Below are 25,123 nucleotides of genomic sequence, written 5' to 3' on the forward strand. Positions count from 1 at the left end.
ATTTGGCAGGATGAGCACTGGGTGTTATGCTATATCTTGGCATATTGAACTCCAATAAAAAAAAATTAAAGAAAAAAAAAAAGAGTGCTCGAGAGAAGGCCAGAAGAAGGGAAAGGGATCATTAGTACCTTATAGGTGATGAATTGTGGACACTGGTGACTGCCTACCTAACTTCCATTTCCCCTTCTTATGGACTAAATGTCCGTGTCCCCTTAAAATCCATATGTCGAAATCTTAACTTCCAAGTATGATGCTATTTGGAGGAGTGGCTTTGGGGAGGTCATGTGGTCATGAGAATGGAACTCTTAAGAGTGGAATTAGTGCCCTTAGAAAAGAGACTCGAGAGTGCCCTCTCCCTCCCCCGCATCTTTCTCTCTCTTACTTTCCCTTTCTTTCTCTCCCTCCTTCAATATCTTGTGAAGATACAAGGAGAAGACAGCTGTCTATAAACCTGGAAGAGGCCTTAACCAAGAATCCAACCACATTGTCACTCTGATGTCAGACTTCCAGCCTCCAGGCTGTGAAATATGAATGACTGTTGTTTAAGTCACCCAGTCTGTGGTGTTCTGTTATAGCAGCCTGAACTAAGGCATCCTGAATTTCCGGCTCATATCCATCTTCATGCATTACTCTTGTATGTCAGCAGGAAGCTAACCTCATCTCCAGCTCCAATGAAGGGGCCTTCATTGGCTGAGGCCAATCAGCTTATTCCAATCCTCTGGTCATAGTTAGTGTTTCGAGGGTGGGCTTGTGACCCAAGAGACCACAATAGGGCAAACCACTGGACACTTCTTTCTTCTTTTAAGACCTAAACAAGAAAATCTGCTTTCCTGATTGTGTCTTACAGGCTTCTTATGAGCTATTACTGGGGGACATTGACCACTGGGGACCGCAGAAGAATGCGGAAAGTAGAACTTTGATGAGATTTTTGAGCTGCTTTACTTCTACATTTTAAAAATGTCAATCAACAAATTCCCTTTGTTGTCTAAGCACATTTGATTTGGGTTTTCTTATTTCAGTATGCACAGCCACAGTCCCACTGGGAAGCCATTAAGTGGTTTTATGTCAGGGAGTGGGATACCCTAGTTCCAGTTTTTAAAAAGGTTATTATAGGTTAAATAGTAAAGGGGGTTAATTAACTTACAAAAGGAAAACCTGGATCAAGAAAAATAGTAAGATGCCACTGTAGTAGTTTATGTGAAAGATTATAGCGAATAGGCCTAGGGGGTGACATTGGGATAGAGGAAAGGTCATATAGAAAGAAAGAAATATATCTTAGCAGTGCAATCAATAGAACTTGTTGAAGGGTTGGCTGTGGGAGATGACGAACAATTATGGATGACTTCCCTAAACCCTGGGAAGGTTTTGATGGTAACCATTAAGATGGTGCCATTCAAAGAAATGGAGAAGCAGCTGAGTTGGGGGATGGGGTGGAAAATAAGTTTGAGATGTGTCAACATTTGAGATAAATGTTTTTTTGTTTTGTTTTGTCTTGTCTTTTTTACAGAGGATATGTCAAGCATACAGTTGTGTATATGAGTCTGGCGTTCAGTGGAGAGATCAGGGCTGGAAGTGAAATTTGCAAGTCATCAGCTTACTGGCAGATTTTTTAAAAATAGAATTAGATGAGGTAACTTACAGAGAGATGTGGATAAAAAATAAAGGAGAGCCTGGTATGGACCCCTAGTGCTTTCAAAGCTTGAAAGTTGTTTAGAGCACACGGGAGGATATGAAGAAGGATTGGCCAGAAAGGCAAGTGGAAAATCTGCAGTACGAAGAGTTGAAGTAACAAAAAAGGAAAATATTTTGAGAGAGGTATCCATTCTGCGGAGTTCTCCTGAGAGTCCAAGTTGTAGGGAGAGAACTGCCCATTTATTTAGGCATGATGGAAATCTGAGATACTAGAGGACTTTCAATAACCAAAGAATATATATATATATTTTACTTACTTAAGACAGGTAAGTTCTAATATCTATGCTTTATTTTTTTTAAAGATATATTTATTTTAGCAAAAGAGAGTTGTGTGAGCACATGAGAGGGTCAGGGTAGAGGGAAGTGCAGGGAGGGGCAGAGAGAATTTAAAACAGACTCCGTGCTGACACAACCCCCCCACCCCATCCCACCCCACCCCATTCAGGGCTCCATCCCCAGACCCTGAGATCATGACCTGAACCAAAACCAAGACTCAGATGCTTAACTGAGTCACCAGGTGCCCTAATATCTATGCTTTAAACATAATAGCTCATAGATTATGAATCATAATTAAGCAGAATATTTGATCACAATAATTATTCTAATAAAATAACTCCCAGGTCTTAAAAGGCTTCATCCCACAAAAGTAATTAAAAATGATTTCCATTCTTACTTGCACTTCTTAAAAAACATTAATGGAGATTCATATAATAACTGATAGCCTCAAATTTTAAATTCTCTTTTCTCCTTAATTCTCTCAAAATTGTAGCAAATAGAGAGAGAGAATGAGAGGAGGGTGGGGGAAATGTGCGTGTTTTTCTCTCCTAGTATTTTCAGAGTCTTTCCCAGATACCCATCCTTGACTTTCTCTTTTCTTCCACCTTCCTCAGCCTCTCACCACATTGCCTTCTCCCAGTGAGTGCAAAGATTTTTGGTTCTAGTAGTAGCCATTTTCAGGCCACATTTGGACGATTGGAAGATCCAATTACTGCATTCCTCTGGAGCTTCTTTTTGAAGGGAAATGCAAGAAGCCACTTGGAAATTGTATCTCACTTGGATTGCTTTTTCCTTGTAGAGAAATTCAGATGAATCAAATTATCTTCCTTCTTAAATCTAATTTTCTAGTCATGTTGGATAGGTTTTATGGGCCAAATTATTTTGCTTTTTGGAGGAGTATACATTTAAATAAACTTTCCCACTGTTACTCATTTTCAAAAGTCAAAATACCACATTTGGACTTGAAATTTACTGCATTTGTGAAATTAATTTTTATTCCAATGGCTGACTCTTGCTTTTCTTGTGTTGTTGCTTTGGAGAAGATTATTTGTTTTCCATAATGTCATCATCCTATTGAAATCCATCTGTCTCATTCCCCCTACAGTGGGACAGCTCTTTCTAGCTCAGCAGGGAAGCCAAATTAAATACCCTTTCAATAAGTAATGAAAAACAAAAGCAAAAAAGCCAGGCCCACATGGAAGTGACAGGTACGCATTCTTGTGTTGTAAAGGCGTAATGTGAGACTAATAATCTGTTAAACTTGTTGAACACTTACTCATTCCTTCATCAGTGCATTCACATTTAAGATAAAATATGACCATGTCATACTGTGGAAAGAAAAAAAACTTTTTTTTTTTTTTTAAGATTTTACTTATTTATTCATGACAGACACAGAGAGAGAGAGAGAGGCAGAGACACAGGCAGAGGGAGAAGCAGGCTCCATGCAGGGAGCCCAATGTGGGACTCTATCCCCGGACTCTAGGATCACGCCCTGGGCCAAAGGCAGACGCTCAGTCGCTGAGCCCACCCAGGCATCTCATGAAACAACATACTCATTAGACAAAGAAAATTAGACTGGTCACACTCTTTGGGAAGTTGACTAATGTCCTTTTATTAGAGCTAAAGTATGCTTTTACTGTATACTTCAAAGAGCTCTCCAAATGGGAGAAATCCAAATGTATCTCAATACCTTTCTGCTTTCTGTTTTCCCTTATTGGTTAGGGCAGGATTTAAACCAAGAGAAAGGAAAGAAAGGACTCATGGCACATTCAGCCACTTCCTACACCAGTTTAAGTGCTGAGGTGTCCTAAAACTTCAGATAGTCTTTGAAACTAAGCTGACGAATGTTTTTCTTATTTATTCTGGTCCAGTGCAAATATTTGTCTATTGAGAAATATGTAATACATTAGAATCATAAACCCACCATCTGCTTACAGTGAGCCAACACCCACCTGGAAGGAGACGGATATGGGCTGGTATCCTGTTCCTCGTGCTCCTAAGTGAAGGCAGCTGACGCTAAAGAGCCCTGCTTTGTTTGAGCTGCCCCATGCTACGATTCCCTGATAAAATTACAAAAGGGTGTGTACATTTTCACAACTTGTAAAGATCACTTTCAGGTTCTTTTAGAGAGATCTTTTTACAGTAATTGGCTTAAAAGGAGGCTAAAAAAAAAAAAACCCATCAGCTTTGGGTAGGTGGGTGCATTTGTGAATTCTTCATGTTAATCGTCTGATGCAAGAAATGAAATAAAATAATAAATCCCCCCAGTTTTGCAATTATGACAACAGATCTGATTGTCCACATTAGCTGGGAGAAATCTTCACTGGTGGAAAGAATGAAAATGCAAAAGGACACTTTACTCACAGTGGTTTGTCATTTTAAATTACCTTAAGTCCTCATTTTAGCTGATAAGACATTTAGCGGATACTTGACCTTAGTGTTCTCCCTGAAATACTTGCTCTTGCTACTTAGCAATAAACTTACAGAATCTGAAAAATGAATTTGTAGTTTGTAGTGGAGCATTGTTCTCGAAGGAGCTGCCATTGCCCCCCCCCCCCTTTTTTTAAAGATTTTATTTATTTATTTGAGAGAGAAAGAGCATGAGTAGGGAGGGAGAGGGAAAAGTAGACTTCCCACTGAACCGAGAGAGCCTTATGCAAGGCTCAGTCCCAGGACATTGAGACCATGACCTGAGCTGAAGGTAAATGCTTAACAAACTGAGTCACCCAGGCACCCCTGCCATTGTTTTTAAAGAAGACTTCCAGACGACAAAAATTTGAGGATTTCAGAATTTCAAGTCACATAAAGCATTCCCCTATAGGGCTTGTCTCTGCAATTGTCCTTTGTGAAGAGGTTACCACAAAACAAACACGAAAAGATGATTAGTTACTATATTTTAGAATTTGAAAGCTTTAAAACAAATTTTCAAGGAATTTTTATGAAGATTTTAGATTGGTATTAACATGCCTGAACCAATAGACATGATTGTCTATGATTATTGGATGACTTATACAAGATATTTGCAAAATACAAATATAAAAGCAGATCAAACTGAACTTGCTCTTTGAGGCACATTGCTTTACTCTGACACTTTTCTTAGGATACTAAAGATACATGATTAATGCAAATAAAATTACTAAGTGTCCCTTAGGATTAATGCAATGGGAAGAAAGTGACATCAATATGATAACAGATGCAGGTTTTTCAGGTAGACAGAACAGGTGATTTTTAAGAAGTAGGTGAAAGCCCACTTGTTAGTACCTGGAACCTTTAGAGCTTTGAAATCTCCAGCCTTCCATTGTTAAACACAGAAGCTCAAGTGGAAATATTAATCACAAATATCTTAAGAAGAGCAAAAGTTGCTGAAGTAAGGCTTTATTACCCAAAGCCTGTCCAGGAAGGAGGGGTTCTGGGTAGTGGGAAATGTCGAGGGCAATGTGTAATGCCAGAAGAGGTCTGCACAAAAGTCAAGAATGCTGCCAAAGTAAACTATCCTCTGTAAAATTTTCCTGTGGGTACAGTGGATGAAGTAAGAATACTAGGTCATTTAGATCAGGGATTTTTCCTGAGGGGGTGTGCTGGGGATTTTGGAATCACACTACCCTGTTCTTCCTCTGTTGGCCTCCAAGATTCTCAGGTTGAGTATTACTGAGTCAGCAAAAGCTGATAGACACTTGTCCTTTGGTTTGTTGAGGGTGGAGCCTCGATGCTGGGAATGGCGAGACTGCCTACAATTTTTCCTATAACATGTTTGTTGAAAATAGTGTGTATTGCCCTCCTTTTTTTTTTTTTTTTTTTTTTTTTATAAAGGACATGCTCTGAATACTTTCAGTTGTGGCAGTGTTAGTTTTGAGTAGATACTATGTTTTTCACAACCTACAAATCCCAAGCAGAATAATACGGGAGTTTGGGGTGTTGACCCTGGAGACAAATTTATTGAGTTTGAGTACTGGCTCCACTAATGAGCTGCGTGACTGTGTTTTTTAAACCAAGATATTGAACATCTTCAGGGCCTAGCTAAACCGTAAGTAAAATGAGGGTAATAGTATCTCACATTTGCGGTGAGAAACTGAGGACATTGAACAGACTTGAGCACAGCCCTAGCATAGGAAGGGAGGGGTTTTGTTGATATCTGCTTTCAGCATAACTGAAGATACCAAAATAATAGCTCTTTCTTGGGGTGTGATTTTCGCTTTTGAATGGAAACCACAGCATGGGTTTTGGGTATTTCCCCTCACTAGCTTAATCAATTTTATAAACTGTCTTGAGTATAGAAATAACATCCAACTGGACAGAAATGTGTTCAGGGTGGGGGGTAGAAATGGAGCCTAAGAAAGTTACTGTAAAAAATGATTTCCTCTGTTCTTTCTAGCTAAGCTTTGTAAGTGCGCAATGAGAAGTTGTGATGTTTTCTTACTGATCCTGGAAATCCTGCAACTTGGGCAGAGGAGAGATCCCACCTGAATTGGTTTGGCAGTGCTGTTGTGACAAAGTACCACACATCGAGTGGCTTAAACCACGGACATGTATTTTCTCACTGGAGGCTAGACGTCAGAGGTCAAGGTGTCGGCAAGGCTGGGTGCTCTTGCAAACTGTGAAGGAGAATCTTCCACACCTCTCTCCTAGCTTTTGGTAGTTCACTGACAACTTTTGGTATCTTTTGGCTTCTGCTGCATGAGCTTCATTTGCACGTGATATTCTCTCTGTGTGCATATCTCTATGTCCAGATACTTACTTTTTGTAAAGACGACAGCCATCCTGATTGAGAGGCCCATCCTATTCCAGCATGACCTCATCTAAATCAGGTCATATCCTGACAAACTGAGGTTTAGGACATCCACCTATGAGTTTTGGGAGACACAACGTGACATGTAATAGCATCATATTCTGGAAATACTATGGTAGACTTACAGAATTTACAGTAGTCAGTACTCAACAAACATCTAATGACATGATTACAAAGCTGTGGGCAGTGTATTTGTTTCATCTTCTATGAGAAGATGTTCACAAATTGGTATTCATGAAGTTAATCACTGCAAACAGCAGAGGAGTTACACATTTAATGGCATCCTATTGTGGATGCTTGCCCAACATTGAGATCATTTTATTTTGTGAGCGGGTGTTAGTGTGTGTGTGACTGAGAGACAAAGACTTTGACTTTATGCTCCCAAAGGCTTTCCATTAGGAAAAAAAAAAAAGACATTGCATAAGAAACAGTTTTTCAAAACAGCAAAAAAATGCTTATCTGTCTTGACTACGATGTTTATGATGTACACGTTGTGTAGTTTGCATCATTTTAAGTGCAATATGTTCTAAGGAATGGAACTATAAAATCTCAAGCAAATCAGACTGATTTCCGTAATGGGAGAATGCATGCTTGTATCATTCATGGTTCATGAGTGTTACATCTTGTGTGAAGACAGACAGCTCTACTTAGAGGGTGGGGCCATTGCTTCTCTGCTCACCCATCATCCCATTGTAACATTTCATGAGGGATTTCCCATCCATTTCTTACCACTAGAATATGAATTCCCCATGAGAACAAAATTGCCTTATTTTTACCTAGACCATCCTCCAAGCCACAATACTGAACACTGATACAAAACAGAAATAAAATGTTCAAATAAGGGATCTCTGGGTGGCACAGCAGTTTCGCGCCTGCCTTTGGCCCAGGGCGTGATCCTGGAGACCCGGGATCGAATCCCACGTCGGGCTCCCGGTGCATGGAGCCTGCTTCTCCCTCTGCCTGTGTCTCTGCCTCTCTCTCTCTCTGTGACTATCATAAATAAAAATTTAAAAAAAGTTTGAATAATTGGAAGAGCTTAAATGTGATAAAATAATTGAGGTTTTTTTTTGAAGTCAGAAATCGTGAAATTGATTTGAAATATAAAATGTCACCATTTTAGGCAAAAATAAGGGATAAACAAGGAGGAGGAGGAGAGCATCTAGTATAGTAGTTCTAAATTACAGTTGCCAGTGTTAGCAAATGAAAGTACAGGTTATCCAATTAAATTTGAATTTCACATATATAATGAATAAATTTTTACGATAATATATCCCATATATTGCACAAGTATTGCATACTTGTACTAAAAATTGTTTATTTCTAATTTAAATTTAACTGAATGTCCTTTACAACCTTATTCTAATCTCTTTTTGAATATGTATTTTTTTTTTTACTGTTTTATCACTGAAATGCAAATCAGAGCTCAGCTTGCTTATAAAAATGCCTATACATATAGAATTGTACACACTATTGCAGGTAGTCAATGTTAGTAATTCTTAACATTTAATGTGTTAAAGAAGGAATAAAGAATATTTTGGAGGTTACAAGGCTAAAAGTAATGGAAAAAAGTTAGACTTACATATATGTATTCTAAGCATAGTCCTACATTTCGAGCTAGGGATAATGTTAGAAATGATGGAATCTAAACCACTAATTTTTAAAAAAAGATTTTATTTATTTATTCATGAGAGACAGAGAGAGAGAGAGAGGCAGAGACACAGGCAGAGGAAGAAGCAGGCTCCATGCCGGGAGCCCGACGTGGGACTTGATCCCTGATCTCCAGGATCACACCCTGGGCCAAAGGCGGCGCTAAACCGCTGAGCCACTGGGGCTGTCCTAAACCACTAATTTTAGAAAGGTGAAGAAATTAGATAGAAATATCAACTAGGATATAGAGTTTAATTGTGAAAGTAGGGTAAAGAAGGAAACTAAATTTGCCCCACTAATAAAACTACTTATCAAGTAATTATATGTATATATATAAAATAGTGTATAAATACACTATTATAGTAATTAGTATTATAGTAATTAAAATGTATATATGTAATTATATATATAATTATATATAATATATTTTATATATATAAAATAGTGTATAAATACACTATTATAGTAATTGATATGTATATATAATTACTTGGTAATTATATATACATATAATTAGTATTATAGTAATTAAAATGTATATATGTAATTATATATATAATTATCAAGTAATTATATGTATATGTAAGTGTATAAATGCACTATAAATACATATACATATAATTATGTATATATATAATAGTGTATTTATACTTTTATGCATAATAGTGTATATATTAAAATACAAAGGAACATTTGCTTTTATGTTAAAGAATAACTGATTTATCATTTAGTAACATTTTTGCACTAATTGAAGAAAAATAACTGAATATTCTGTTTTGCTTTTTATGTATTAAAACAGCAACTGAATTGTCAACTGATCTTTCTTTCTTTACTGCAAATGACCACTCACATTTTCTGCCTCTGTACTCTTTAATCAAATAGTGGAATCAACTATACTACTTTAGCATTCACGTTCCATTTGTAAATTAGAGAATGCCAGTTCACTTTGATATTTTATTTATTTGTTTTTTTCACTTTGATATTTTAACATTTATTTTTTAAAAACTCCAGACTTTAATCACTTTGATCTAAGATTAATAAAGATAAAAGTAGGATGTTTGATACTGTTTCTCAAATAGGATCCATGGATACCTAGTACTGATGGTCTTGCAACTATTCGTATCCAAATAGATTAATAGAAGAAAACCTGCTTAAAATGAATAGAATAGGGATCAGATAAAATCTGAAGAAACTCATGAGACATTGAAATAAATCAGATATCTATATGATGTAAAAGTGTACTTTTATATCAAATTCAAATGAAATGCAGTTAAGTCCTATAGGTTAGGAAAATTTCTGGCTAACAGAAATTGTTTATCTTCTGAGAATTTCTCCCAGCTGATTTTGAGATTTCCATAATTAATTAGAATTGTTCCCAGTTGATAGGGGATTTTTTTCCATAAAATATTAAAAGTTCTTGGTGTTTTTTTTTTTCTTGGTGTTATTTAAAGCAATATAAGACATGGTAGTGATCCTCCAAAACCTGTGAAGAATTGAGTTAGTGTTTGGATATCTGATAATTTGAGAATGAATAGAAATAATCCTCTCCTGTTAGTTAACTGGAGAAATTTTTTAATATTCCAAGGGCAGTTACATTTTTCCTAAAATTATTAAAGGTAGGACATATCCACCCAATAATTAAGTCAAGTGTGCAGTTTTAAAAATATATTTTAATTAATTGTAATTAGTTCCTAATTGTGTATTTTAGAATAAGAAAAGAAGTAATGGTTAATTCTGCAAAATACTGCTAAAGGTTCAAATATTTAGACAGAGATGTCTTTATTTGCTTTGGCAACATGTGGATCATTTAGGACATATACTAGCAGGTTTGATACAGTGGAGGGGCAGAGGTAAGATGGGATTACTTGGTGGAGTGAATGAGAGATGAGAAAGAAGTAACCAGTGCTGACACCTCTTCTTTGGTCTTCCTTTCTCTACCACAGCCTTCAGCTCATGACAAGCTTTCTTTGCTACCAACCCAGGCAGAAATCAAACTACTACATTGTCCTCTCAGATTTTGACGTTTATTGTCAAACATTTGCCTTCATAAGAATATTGCAAACTTATTAATAATTCAAATGGTAGTATTACACAATCCATATACTTGCACATTTAATATTAGTCAATTAACCAGAAGGTTTTCTTTATGATATTAGACCTCTTAGAGGTAATCCTTTATAACTCTGAGTAAGTTTTAATGCTTTTTTCATGTTTTCTATCACTGAAATAAAAGTAGATAATATTCTATCATTAGAAGAAACTATTAAATGTGATGATCTATTAACCTTGCATCTGAAATTGGCCCCGTGATTTATTTATTTATTTTTTAAAAGATTTTATTTAGGGACACCTGGTGGCTCAGAGGTTGGGCGCCTGCCTTCGGCTCAGGTCGTGATTGGTAAGCTGGGATTGAGTCCTGCATCGGGCTCCCTGCATGGAGCCTGCTTCTCCCTCTGCCTATGTTTCTGCCTCTCTCTCTCTCAGTCTGTGTCTCTCATGAATAAATAAATAAAACCCTTTTTTTTTAAAGGTTTATTTATTTGAGAGAGAGAGGTAACACAAGCAGGCGAGAGGGAGAAGCAGGCTCCTGCTGAGCTGAGCAGGGAGCTTGATGCCAGTCTCAATGAGGGGCTAGATCCCAGGACCCTGGGATCATGACCTGAGCCAAAGGCAGATGTTAACCACTTGAGCCACCCAGGTGTCCTGAAATTGGCCCCTTTAAATTAATACTATGAAAACATCAGGATTTATCCACAACATTAAAGAACGGTCTGCCAATGGTATACACATAAATTTAGGGATTAGACCATTCAGAGCTGATAATGAATTGTCTTTATGTTAAACAATTAAATCAGAGAGATTTTTGAGGGAGTGTCTGTCTAATAGATCATTTTCTATGATTATTGATGCATCTGACAAGTATAGTGATCAGATTGCATATACTCGATACTGAATGTTATAAAAATTCAAGTCCAAAGACAGACTGTATCTTCTTGCGTATAAACATTACAAGAAGATAAAAAGTTTTAATTATTATCAGTTTGAGGAAATTACATATGATCTTTAATATCACAAGAATGGACTGGCTCCCTTAAAGTTTAATTCTAACATGTAGTCTATTCTTGGTGGTCCCAGATTTAGAGATCATAAAAAGTATTTGACATCTCTGTTAAAAACAACAACAACAACAACAACAACAAAAGATTTTGAGGTGCCCCAGAAATTCTTATTGTGATAGGAGCTGTGTGTTTCATTTTTAAACACTACCTCCACCACTGACTCTGGTGATTCTCATTTGTGAATAGCGCTGTGTGTGGGACTAGGTAGATGTAGGGCATCACTGACCTACTAACAGTCAAACAAAGCTCCTACCACTGTTCAAGACAATTTGTGAATACTTACATGCTGGTGAGTCTATTAGAGTATCTTCCACTTATATCAGCTCTGACTGTTAAGAAGGATCTGCCAAAAAAAAAGTTACTGATACAATATTTAAAATGTTTATAAAATCATTCTCCCCTCTTATTCTAAGCAAATGTTAGGCCAATATATAAGCAAAATTGGTTTTTATAATGTGAATTCATGATGATGTAACCTACATTCTCATTTTAGTTGCCGTAACTCTGTCAGTACAGTCTGGGGACTGTACCAAAAGTATATCGGAATACTGGGTGATGGACATTAAGGAGGGCAAGTGATGCAATGAGCACTGGGTGTTATATAAGACTGATGAATCACTAAATTCTACCTTGGAAACTAATAATAGACTATACGTTAATTAGTTGAAATTAAATTTTAAAAAACGTAGAAAAATCAACAAAACACCTAGTTTTTTTCAACTAGGTGCCACAAAACGTGTTTGAGTTTCGACCTCAGTTGTTATTTATCTGATCCGATAATGCTGATCAGTTGCATTTTTGTGAGGTAGACAGCCTGTATGTTAGAGACACAGAGAGAGGCAGAGACACAGGCAGAGGGAGAAGCAGGCTCCCTGCTAGGAGCCGGATGTGGGACTTGATCCTGGGTCCCCTGGATCATGCCCCGGGCTGAAGGCAGGTGCTAAACCGCTAAGCCACCCAGCGATCCCCTAAAAGAATTTTTAAAATATAAAACCATTCACTCTCAGACTAGATAAAACCAGGTGGTCACTCATCTAAAATCTCATGGAATAGCCCAGGAGATTATGAGAATCAGTAAAAGATTTTGGTCTGAACTTCTCAGAGTCTCTAGAACTAGAGCCTGACAAGTCTAGCTGCTTGTCAGCATCATTTGGTGAATTATCTTTAAAAGTCTACATTAAAAATAGGTTACAAATTCAGATAGGTTAAAATTCAAAAGTGAAAAAGGTAAAAATTCTTCCCATTCCTGCTTTCCAGAGGTAAGAAGTGTTAACATCTCTTATGTTTCCTCCCAGAGGTTGTCAAGTCACAAAATGGAGTATGTATATTAATATGAATATAATTGATAGAAATTGTATATGTTTAATGCATATGTATGTATATTCATTTCTTTTTTTTTAAATATTTATTTATTTATTTATGATAGAGAAAGAGAGAGGCAGAGACACAGGAGGAGGGAGAAGCAGGCTCCATGCCAGGAGCCCAACGTGGGACTCGATCCTGGGACTCCAGGATCGCGCCCTGGGCCAAAGGCAGGCGCTAAATAGCTGAGCCACCCAGGGATCCCCTGTATATTCCTTTCTTAAAAATATGAATACTAGCATACTATAGACACGTATTTGCATTTTGCTTTTTTAACATAATGGTATGTGTTGGATATAATTATTTTGTGCTTCTATAATTCTACATTATATCTGTGTTCTTTAGTTCTTTGAAAATAGAAATATTTAAATTGGTTCCAATCTTTTGTGTTTAGATTGTTTCCAAACCTTTACAAATATGGCTTCAAGGAACGTGATGTTATTTATATATATGATTTTGAACATGGGTGAGTATATTTGTAAAAATATATATTTGTAAAAAAAAAATTCAGAAATAGAATTTCTGGGTCAAGGTGCCCCTACATTTATAATTTTGGTATCCATGCTTTCCATAGAGGCTATATCAACTTATGTTCTCTCTGGTAATGTGAGAGATATTTTCTCTGTGCTCCCTAAAACTCATCAAACTGTTAACTCTTGGATCCAATAGGTGAAAAGAAGGAAGTTAATGTAGTCTTACTTACTTATAAAAAACAGTGACTGCATGATTCAGTAATTCTACTTCTGGGAATATATTTGACGGAAATGAAGTCAGGATCTCAAAGAGATATCTGCACTCCCATGTTCAGTGCAGCATTATTTATAATAGCCATGATGTGGAAAAACCTGTTTCTGTTGATGCACTTATGACAAAATGGAAGAACCTTGAATATATTATGCTAAGTGATGTCAGGAAGATAAATACTATATGATGTCACTTATATGTGAAATCTCAAAAAACTCACAAAATATTAACTCATGGAAATAGTTTATTGGTCGTTTCCAGGGGGTAATGGGAATGGCTGAAGGGTGAAGATGAGCACACCTAAAACTGCATAACGTTATTATGTCAGTTTTATCTCAATAAAGCTGTAAAAAACAGTCAATGTTACTCATGTTTAGATTACTTAATTTCTTTTCCTTTTGTATCTTTTTTTTTTTTTTTTTTAAGACAGAGGGTGCATGAGTGGGGGGAAGGACATCAGGGGAGGAAGAAGGTGAGAGAGAAATAGAGAGAGAATCTCAAGCACACTCCAGCACTGAGCACAGAGCCTGACACATGGGGCTTTATCTCACCACCCTGAGTTCATGATCTCAGCTGAAACCAAGAAAGTAGATGCTCAACTGACAGAGTCACCCAAGCACCCCTCCTTTTGTATCTTTTGGTCACCTTTTTTCCTATTGACTTGTTAACCTTTTTTTATTAATTTTTATGAGTACGTTTTCTAGAGAAATTCATGATTATGATATGTGCTGTAGTCTTGTTTAGGTTTTTGTCTTTTTTTCTTTAGTTTATAATTCTGATTATGCAGAAATTAATGTAATCAAAATGTATTATTCCTTTCCTTAGGCTTTTCTTTCTTCTTTTGACCATACTCAAATCCAAAGTAGGGGTAAGGCAAGGCAAGTGTACTTGCATCAAAGGTTCATCAAAGGTGCCCCTCATATCAACCTAATATCAACCCTTACCCTAATATCAACCCTTCTCTACTTCAAGCATTAAAAAAAATTTTTTTGCAATAATATCTTCTAATACCTTATTGGTTTAACATTTATAATTAATCTTTGTAACTTGTTTTCATATAAAATGATCTGAATATATCTATTTTCCTCCGAAGACTACCACCTTCTAACAATAATTATTTTACATACTAACTCTCTCCTATTCCTAACTTTGGATGCTACTTTATTGTGTAAAAAATTTCTTTAGTATTAGTTTTGTTTCTATATGTACCATTTTGTTCAATTCATTTATCAGTAACATATTATTATTTTTTTTAATTTTTTTTTAACTTTTATTTATTTATGATAGTCACAGAGAGAGAGAGAGAGAGATTGGCAGAGACATAGGCAGAGGGAGAAGCAGGCTCCATGCACCGGGAGCCCGATGTGGGATTCGATCCTCGGTCTCCAGGATCGCGCCCTGGGCCAAAGGCAGGCGCCAAACCGCTGCGCCACCCAGGGATCCCAGTAACATATTATTTTGATAGAATTGTAAAAAATGTTTCATCTTGATTAAGGGACAGTCCCCACTGAATTCTTTACGAAGTTCCTAACTATGACTGTTTTTCCATTTCAATTTTGAGATTATTATTTTTCTTAATTCTTGTACCAATTTATTGTGGTTGTCTTAAAATTTTTCAAGTGTACAGAGAATTGGCATTTTTACAATGTTGAGTCCTCCCATTCAAGAACATGGTATATCTTATCTTAGGTTTAAATTTTTTTCCTCAGTAGTACATTTAGGTTCATATAGATTTTGTGATTTCCTGTCAGATTAATCTTGGATATTTTATCTTTTTATTGCTACTTTATTTTTTATTTATTTATTTTTTTATTGCTACTTTAAATGGAATATTGTATAAGTTTTTTTCAACTTTTTTCTCCATATAAATACTATTGTTTTATTTTTTCAAATGCTTTTGATTTCTATGTATTAATTTGGTCTTATCTAATTTAACTGAATCTTTATTCTTCTGAATACTTGGAGCTGATTTTGAATTTTTACATATATTGTATAGTCATCATCTGTAAGTGAAGATATTTTCACTTTCTCCTTTCCAAGTTTTGTACTTCTAAATTTTCTCATCTAATTGCATTGGTCAGTGTCTCCAGAACAATGTTAGTGGTTGTGGTGATTGTAGACATCCTTGTCTTATCCAGACTTTGCTAGGGTATTTTAATTCGTTTTCAGTAAGCATGATGTTGGCATTTTTGCTGAGGCAGATATTTCTTTGTTAGGATAAATTAAAAATTAATATAAAAGTGTTTATTTTTAAATTTAAAAATGGAGTTTGCATTCTGTTAAATGCCTTTTCAACCTTTCAGGAGATAGGAGATACTTCTATGATTTGTCTCCATATAAATAATATTTTAATTACTAGATTTGTTATTCTTAAATCTTACTACATTCAGTTTAAGCTTGCATAATACCTAATAAAGTGATACTGTTTTGTTATGTAACTTATATTCAGATGCTTGCTTGGCTGATGTTAACTAAACTTGCTGTAGTGATCTGCTATTGCATGCTGTTTGGCCTAACAGTTGTCATTATAATTTTTTTGTGAACAACACCTCTATATACATATTGATTTCTTAATTACCAAGCAAGCTTTTACTGAGATGTAGTTGACATATTACTTTAAGATGTACAATGTAATGATTGATATTTGTATAGAAGGCAATAGCAGAACAAATACTCATACCCTTTTAAAAGTTTACAGGCTAGTTTTTAGCTGGTAATATGAGAAGCTATCTATATCATCTACCAAAAATAACTGAGAGGTGTTTTACCTGTTTAGAATATGAAAGATCTTCTTCACAAGTCTTTACCCAAGTGATGTCATCTCCCCATCCTAAAAAAGAATAGAGAAATGAATGCATTAACCCAGCACCACAAAAAAGCTCTGGAATGGACATTGTGATAAGCAGGTATCTATCTACACATAGTTAATTAAGCTACCAAGCAGTTGTCTGACATATGGTATAGAGGGTGCATAACTACTAGATATGAAGAGGTGGTGTTCTTCAAATGATAGTGCTGAGGTTTTGTGACTAGTTCAAATCTCAAGGCCCATGTAGGTGTTCAATCAGTGCTGTTATGATTAGTGGTGATGAAAAGAGCATCTTTAGACAGTGCAGAGGTCTGACTTTCAAAATGTACAGAGGAAATAACAGTTAATCTTTGCATATTTTGTAAATATATCATGGATAATTTATACTGTACTGTACAGTGCCCTTGTAACTTGAGTGCCAGGAGATGCCAACCCTTTCAAATCAGAATACATAACGAAAAGAATTCCTAATTTTGCTTTGAGTTCTGACATGGAAAAAAAATCTAGTGCGATGATTTCATGGTTGAGAGACACAGTAAAACAAAAGTGTTTCAGAAGCATTCAAAAGCATGGAGGAGAGGGAAAAAGAACATAATGAGTTGAATATCCTACTAGCCTTTATAAAAGTAAAACAAGTTGTTGAGAGTATGTATTAGAGATCGAAGAATAAAAATCATTGAGAAGAATGCACAAAACACTCAGAAATACTGCAGAGTGTTTTCAGGAAATGTTTGAGTTTATAGATGAAAAATACTGAATTAATTTGAAAATAGAAATAGTTGCAGACTAGTTTGGACCCAAACTGTATATTTCAATTTTTGTCAGACTATGGTTTCTGGTTTTGATATGCTGGTTTAAAGATGGCCAGGAATTATGAAGCAGAATTATGAAGCAAGGCATACATGATTGCATGATTTTTGCTTATTTGTTTGCTTTTGTTTCCTTGTTTTTTTGGCAACGATTTTATTAAAATAGTCACACATCAATACAGTTCATCCACTGAAAGTGTGTGTGTGCTTTTGGTGTATATTCACAGAGCTGTGCAAGCAGCATTACCATCAATTTTAGAACATTTGCATCACCTCAAACTCTTTAGCTGCCACTTCCTGATCTCCCCATCTCCCCCAACCCTAAGAAACACTTAATCAACTTTCTGTCTCTATTAATTTTCTTTTTCTGGGTATTTCATATAAATGGCATCTCATCAGATGTGGTCTTCTTTGATAGGACAGTTTCAGTTAATAGAATATTTTCAAGGTTCATCTGTATTGTGGCTTATATTAAGACTTTATTCCTTCATATGGTCAAATACTGTACCATTATGTGGGTATATCACATTTTATTTATCTATTCATCAGTCGATGGGCGTTTGGTATTTTTGCTTTTTTGGAGCTTATGAATAATGCTGCTATGAAAATTTGTGTGCAAGTTTTGTGTGAACCTATGTTTTCATTTCCCTTGCATATACCTAGAAGGGAATTGCTGAGTCAAATGGCAACTCCATACTGACTTTTTGGAGAAACTACCAGACCATTTTTCTAAGTGGCTGCACTATTTTACACTCTTAGCAGCCATACAGCTGGTTTGTTATTACCTGATTTTAAAATCTTAACGTTGGAAGTTGTTTTAGTTTAGTACCCTACCTCAGCAGAAATCCTTCATATCTGTAATAATCCCAGAAGATTTTTTTTACAACTTTGTTTGAGCATATGTAGTAACTTCATATCATATTTTGCCTTAGGGACGCCTGGGTGGCTCAGGGGTTGAGCATCTGCTTTTGGCTAAGGGACTGAACCTGGGATCCAGAATTGAGTCCCACGTCGGGGTCCCTGCAGGGAGCCTGTTTCTCCCTCTGCCTGTGTCTCTGCCTCTCTCTCTCTCTCTGTGTCTCTCATGAATAAATAAATAATGTTAAAAACAGAATATTCTAGAAACAGCCACTGAGACTGTGCTTCTACTTAACTTTCCTTCTTCTGTTGCAAATATTACTCATTGCTGGAACTTCAGCAGTGGGAAGAATTTTTATTCTCTACTCCTATTCAACTTACTTCCACAAACATTAAAGGAACATCTGCCACGTGCCTTATTCATTTAGCACTGGGTATACCAATGTAAAACAATATAATCCCTGCTCTTCATTCTAGCCTTCATGCAGCAAAGCCATGCCATATTATTTTTTATACACTTTATCTCAATAACTGAAAGTGTTGCAGAGTCTCTGTTCTTTACTATAATTCTGTCTCCAGCTCTGGTTATGCTTATCTGTCTTCTGAGATTTTATTCATTCTCCAATATGTATTTTTTGAGTACCTACTTTATGCTGGGCATTGCGCTGGGTGCTGGGTAGTTCTTCTGATTTTCTGAAGTTAGGATGGGGAGGGTATCATTATTTTTTCTTAAACTATTATCTTTTTCCAATTAATTTTCCCTTTCCTTCCTAACATACTTACCTGTTTGGTGCTGTCCTCTGCGGATCTCCATTTGCTATTCTGTACACCACACTCAGACTTCCTTTTCACCCTTACTTTTAATCCTCATTGATTCTGGGCTTCATTTTCTTAATTGTTTCCAATGTGCTGCTAGATGGCAAAAGTCTTAACCAAATGTAAAGCAATTCCTAGTGGAGTTTCCATCTGACGTCAGTCATTTTCTCCATTAAAGTCTTAGTTTCTTGGGGCACCTGGGTTGCTCAATGGTTGAGCACCTGCCTAAGGCTCAGGTCATGATCCCAGATTCCTGGGATGAAGTCCCACATTGGTCTCCCTGCAGGGAGCCTGTTTGTCCCTCTGCCTAAGTCTCTGCCTCTCTCATGAAAAAATAAATAAAATCTTTTTTAAAATCCTAATTTCTTAACTGAAATAGCAGACTCATTAAGTTGTTTAAAATTTATAGCAAAATTTGTATACATTTTTCATAAAGATCACCAAAAAGTGTTGATGGACGTTTGAAAGTGAATACACAGAATGTTGGTGCCTTGTGTTATAGCATGCTGTTTAACTCAGTGCTGGAGAGTCTTTAAGGGTAGCAAATCATTTAGTCTTTGGTTTTTTTAAGGTTACTGAACTCATTGTTTTATGACTCTTGTGTTTATAAAGAAAGATGCCTGATAAATTATACTTAGGAAAGTATTTCTCTCTTTGAATTTATTTTGCAAAAGTGTATTGCTTTTTTGAATAGACAGTTTCTGTGATTGTTAAATGGAAGTAGAATTAACTTGGCTGAACATTGATGGATAATTGACAGGTGCTTAATACATCTGGTAAGGAATGAATGAACTTGGAAAGTCAGTATTTTAGAATTTGAAATTATGCTCTTGTCCATTGATGTTACCACTCCAACTAGTGGTCAAGTGTTTGTGGTCATACTGCTAGTTTTTAATTGGTTCTGTAGAAAGAAAGGATTCTATTACCATTTCTGTTTAACGGAGATATAGAAATCAATTTTGATAATTCTCTTTTGTAAAATATTTCTTTACAGAAGAAGATAATGTATTTGTTTCTTAGGTCAATGTAAAACAGTAAGTACAAAATAGAAATGTTTTCTAAACATGTAGCCAATGACAAAATTAGATTAGGAGGTCTAAAATCACTGCTTCTGTTTACTGGAGTCAATAAAACAAATACTTGAGTAGCTGAAATTCTTAGAAGGTTGGATAAAGTATAGTTTTCTGCAGATCCTTTTATAAAGTCATCTTACAGTATTTTGTGGCCTTAATAAATACAGATCAGGGGATCAGAGCAGATTTTCACAGATTTTAGTTGTTTTTAGAATATCATTATGATCTATCAATCATTTTCCGTGATTCTGGTTAACAAATTTATAGGCAACCAAATCAATTCTTTACTATTTCTATAAAAGATCATACAAATTGTTACTGTTTTTCAATTGTTTTGGTTCATATTTTAAAAACATCTGATCTTTTCTGACCTTTTTTTCTCCCATTTGAAGGTGGTACATAGCAAATTATTCCAGTTAACTGAGTTTTCTTTTTAACCAGACTGTGGATAAGAGACTAGATATTTTAAAACAATCTAGATGACATAATTTAGAAATAAAATGAAATTTTAGTACCTCTAGTACCTCTTGAGAGTGTCTGGGGAATTCTCTGTTTTCGTTGATCACAATGGCAAAGTTGGAAAGAACTCTGATAAAGGAGAGACAGAGGACCAAAACTGACTGTATGTAACATCGTGGCTTCTTGGAAATTCCTCACAGGAAGCTAGATAGTAGAAAATATTTTTCAGAATCCAATAGATGATTTCAGACTGTTATTGAAAGATACTGACAAAAAGTCAGACCAAATCTATGCTGACAGATTGCTCTGCTTATGTTCATTGACCTGGTACAACAACTTAGAGCTTTAATTCACATTTTATTTCAAAAATATTTAAAAGATACAATCAATGCAATTAAAGTCAACTTGGTGAAAAGCCACATTCTGGGCTTCCTGGGAGTAGTACAATGAACTTGAAAAAGAAGTGGACCAGGGCACCAAAAAGTTTACTTGTGGCTGCATGTTAGTGCTCATGGCAAGACAGTGGAACTCAAATAAGGCCATGCTTATAAAAGGCCTTGCAACTGTTAAGTGCAATGCAAAGGTGACTTTTGGCATGCAAAAATACTCTTTCCCTTTTGATTGCTTTTGATCTAATAAATTAAGACCACATTTTAAACCTATACCAAGATAATCAGATTAGGCATGAACAAACATTGCTTAAAATAAAATTCAGAGGGAAAATAATGGGGAGGATTCTTGTTCTTGAGTTGCTTTGTAGTCACTTACCTTTCTCATCCTTCCATCAGTTACTCAGCCTTTTGCTATTCAATTTAGAACCCTGCCCTTCTTTAAAAATCATCCCTTTCGCACTGAGGAGGGCACTTGATGGGATGAACACTGGGTGTTATACTATATGTTGGCAAATTGAATTTAAATTACAAAAAAGTCATCCCTTTCACTCTGGTATCTTCCCCTTGCCAACAGTGTATTCCTTTAGAACCAATCCAGATTAAATATGCTTGCCACTCTGGGTGACTCTAATTAAATTACTTCCTTCCCTAATCTGCAGTGGAACCTTTTTTTTTTTTTTTTAGTTTTATTTATTTAAGTAATCTATATACCCAACATGGGGCTTGAACTCAAGCCTGAGATCAAGAGTCACACACTCCTCTGACTGAGCTAGCTGGGTGCCCCTGCAGTGGACCCATTTTTAAATTTGTCACCCAACATTGGAAGACTCAGGTAAACATTAACCATGGTGCCTGATAAGGATCTTAATTTCTACAACCAGTTTCTATAACCAGTATCATAAAATATTTCAGAATGTTATCTTTACCTTATGGACTGGTCATCTTGTACCTTAAAGACTGAAACAAAGAAAAGGTAGATTTTAGTAAATAGTAAGGACCGATGAATATGGAGCACAAAGTCCAATGTGGGGAGGGGGCAGGCTCTTTGTCAGTTTAAAGTTGCAGTGAAGAAAGGGAAGCAACCATCTAAGGCAGAATCTTTCCTGCATCCAGTGAGCTTATAGATGGTCTATGATAGAGCTACAGGAAGCTCAAAAAGCCCTAAAATTATATGTAAAATTTTATGTGCTCCTTTTCATCCTCTTGGGGAAAAAAGGTCCAAATGGTCTTAAGATTCTTCTAGAAGTTTTGTATGCAAAGAAGAGTTAAGAAAAAGTTAGTTTTCCTCTTACACTGCGGTGGCAATGCAAGCTGGTACAGCCACTCTGATAAACAGTATGGAGGTTCCTCAAAAAGTTGGAAATAGAAGAAAAAAATTGAAAATAAAGCTATCCTATGATCCAGCAATTGCACTATAGGTATTTACCCATAGGTTACAAACACAGCAATCCAAAGGAGCACCTGCACCCCAATGTTGATAGCTACAATGTCCACAATAGCCAAACTATGGGAAGAGCCCAGATGTCCATCAACAGATGAATGGATAAAGAAGATGTGGTATACACACACACACACACACACACACACAATGGAATATTACTCAGCCATCAAAGTGAAGTGTCACCATTTGCAATGATGTGGATGGAGCCAGAGGGTACTATGCTAAGCAAAAAAAGTCATTCAGAGAAAGATTATCATATGATTTCACTCATATGTGGAATTTAAGAAATGAAACACGATCATAGGTAAAGGGAGGGGAAAATAAGATGAAATCAGACAGGGAGACAAACCATAAGACTTTCTTAACTATAGGAAACAAACTGAAGTTTGTTGGAGGGGAGATGGGTCAGGGAATGAGGTAATTGAGTATTAATGAGGGTCCTTGATGGAATGAGCACTGGGTGTTATATGCAACTGATGAATCACTAAACTCTACCTCTGAAACTAATAATACACTGTATGTTAATTAATTGAATTTAAATAAAAAAAAAGTTTGGGGCAGCCCGGGTGGCTCAGCAATTTAGCCCTGCCTTCAGCCCAGGGTGTGATCCTGGAGACCAGGGATCGAGTCCCACGTCCGGCTCCTTGCAGTGGAGCCTGCTTCTCCCTCTGCCTCTGTCTCTGCCTCTCTCTGTCTCTCCTGACGAAATAAATAAAAATCTAAAAGAAAAAAAAAATTTGGAGGAAGCATTAGAAAAGGTTCTCTCTGGTAGTATCAGAGCTAAGTAGGTGAAATATGTATCAAAAGAGAGAAAATAAAACTTCACCATTTTCATATCTTAAAACTGCCAAATTTAGAGTTGAGTGGGAACCAATCATTTTTCAAATTCGAAGTTAGGTTATAGTATTGTGAAACACTGTTCTACTTAAAATCACAGTATTGGTTTTCCATTTTACTGATGCATTTTTAAAAAGATATCAAATATACTCTATGGCTAAGCAAATCAACTTATGTTAATATTTTTGAATGAACAATATTTTGTTGGTAAAATAGAATGGTAACTGCTAAGAGTCCTTAAATACAAATGTATGAGTTAAGCTACTTGGAGGACACAGATGAATATAACAGGGTTATAGCCCTGGATGAGCTTACCGCATACTCAGGAGGCAAATAAACCAATGTCTACAACTAGGTGTTACAGACATTAGCTAGTTAGCATTTTCTGCCATCAGTATTTTACTTTTCAGAAGTATTTTAACATAACTCATTTACTTAGATTTTTTTAAAAAATCTCTATTTTAAAATAAGACAATTAAAAAACAGGAACAGCTGTTACTTGTACCATAACTTTTAAAGAGATCACTTTTAGTGAATGTCAGTTTATTTTACTATTTTTAATATAAGTAGAGAATAAAAGTATGAAGCTAGCAGAGGAAATCCAGTTCATTAAAAGAAGAATAATATAATTTCACTTAATTTCACCCACTCCTTACTGAAGACGGCTCTTGGGAATAGTGACAAATTGATCATTGAAATGCAGCTGAAATTGACTGAAGATTAAATGATCTGGAAATTTTGCTTGCTTACCTGAACTAGCAAATGTTCTTGCTGGAAGTATAGTCTGGATATTTCTGGTTAAAAATGGGTGTGGATTTATAGACACACACATACACATACTCACTTGATCAACAGCCCCACCTGCATCGAAACAGGAGTACAGTCACCTGCAAACTTACAAAGACAGACTTGTCTGAAAAACACACTTCTTTCCAGTTCTCAGGATTCTCACGCTAAAAAACTTTTTTTCTCTTTGTCTAAATTAAGATTGAATATGCTTATAAAATTGAGGCCAAATGCCATCTTTGGGCTTTTTTTCTCTTCTACCTTACTTCCCAAAGTAATTTAGTGTTTGGCTAGAGTTCAACACACACACAAAAGGGGGGGGGTGGTAGAAACTGGTATGAATGTAGGAACTGTGTGTACACCATTGTTCTTGTTCTTGTTGGAAGTTCAGTGAGGACTGCAGATTAGATAGAAAGCACGTAGAAATTCCTCAGAGTTACTCTGTTTACAGGAATAGAATTAACAGCTAAAGAGAGCAGGTCTTTTTTTTTTTTTTTTTTTTCCTGAGAGAAAGAAAAAGAGAAATAAAAATGCTGTTTTAAAATTTAATACTTAAAAAAAATAAATAAAATAAAATAAAATTTAATACTTTTACAAGTTGATTACTGTTGACAGTCTTGGTAGAACCCTTTATTATGCAAAAGTAGAAAAACAGGCAGTTGGATAAGTTTGTTGATATTTATCTAACAGATTTTTAAAACTTTTACGATTCATGATTATGGCAAAACATTTTTAAAGTATAGTATTGTGTCAAAATAAAAATTCTCTTCCTCATTCACCAGTTCACCAGTAGTGCCTTTGTCTCTCCTTCCCACCCCCAAAACACACCCTTAACCAAGTTCTACTTTCTTGAGTTTATTACTGTTAAAGTGCAGGACAAGTTCATCACATCTGACCCACCCCTTTTTTGTACGGCCCAGGAACGAGAAAAATTTTCACATTTTTAAATGGTTAGGAAAAAATATATTTTGTAACATGTAAAACTTACATGAAATTCAAATATCAGTGTCCACAAATAGAGATCACTGGATGGAGTGCGGTGATGTCCATTTCCTTACATATTGTCTATGGCTACTTCTGCATTCCAACAGCAAAGCTGGATACTGACAGGGACTGGACAACTTGCAAAACATGAAATATTTTCTCTATGGCCTTTTACAGAAAAAGCTGGATGATGCCTCATCTAGGATGTTATTCCATGAGTTTTTCTCCTTCCC

At 35.9% G+C, this 25,123-nt stretch overlaps 1 long non-coding RNA gene across 1 annotated transcript; it reads right to left on the reverse strand.

The window, feature by feature from the left end:
• Window positions 1-4,845: 4,845 nt before the first annotated feature.
• LOC111098675 lies at window positions 4,846-23,981 on the reverse strand. Its single transcript, XR_005369186.1, has 6 exons — window positions 23,871-23,981; window positions 21,769-21,799; window positions 20,507-20,654; window positions 16,395-16,456; window positions 11,804-11,863; window positions 4,846-6,809 (listed from the first exon to the last, which is right to left on the reverse strand). It is a non-coding gene; the product is annotated as an uncharacterized LOC111098675 (long non-coding RNA).
• Window positions 23,982-25,123: the final 1,142 nt, after the last annotated feature.

This window comes from Canis lupus, chromosome 14 (genome assembly GCF_011100685.1).
Source record: "Canis lupus familiaris isolate Mischka breed German Shepherd chromosome 14, alternate assembly UU_Cfam_GSD_1.0, whole genome shotgun sequence".
Classification (NCBI taxonomy): domain Eukaryota; kingdom Metazoa; phylum Chordata; class Mammalia; order Carnivora; family Canidae; genus Canis; species Canis lupus.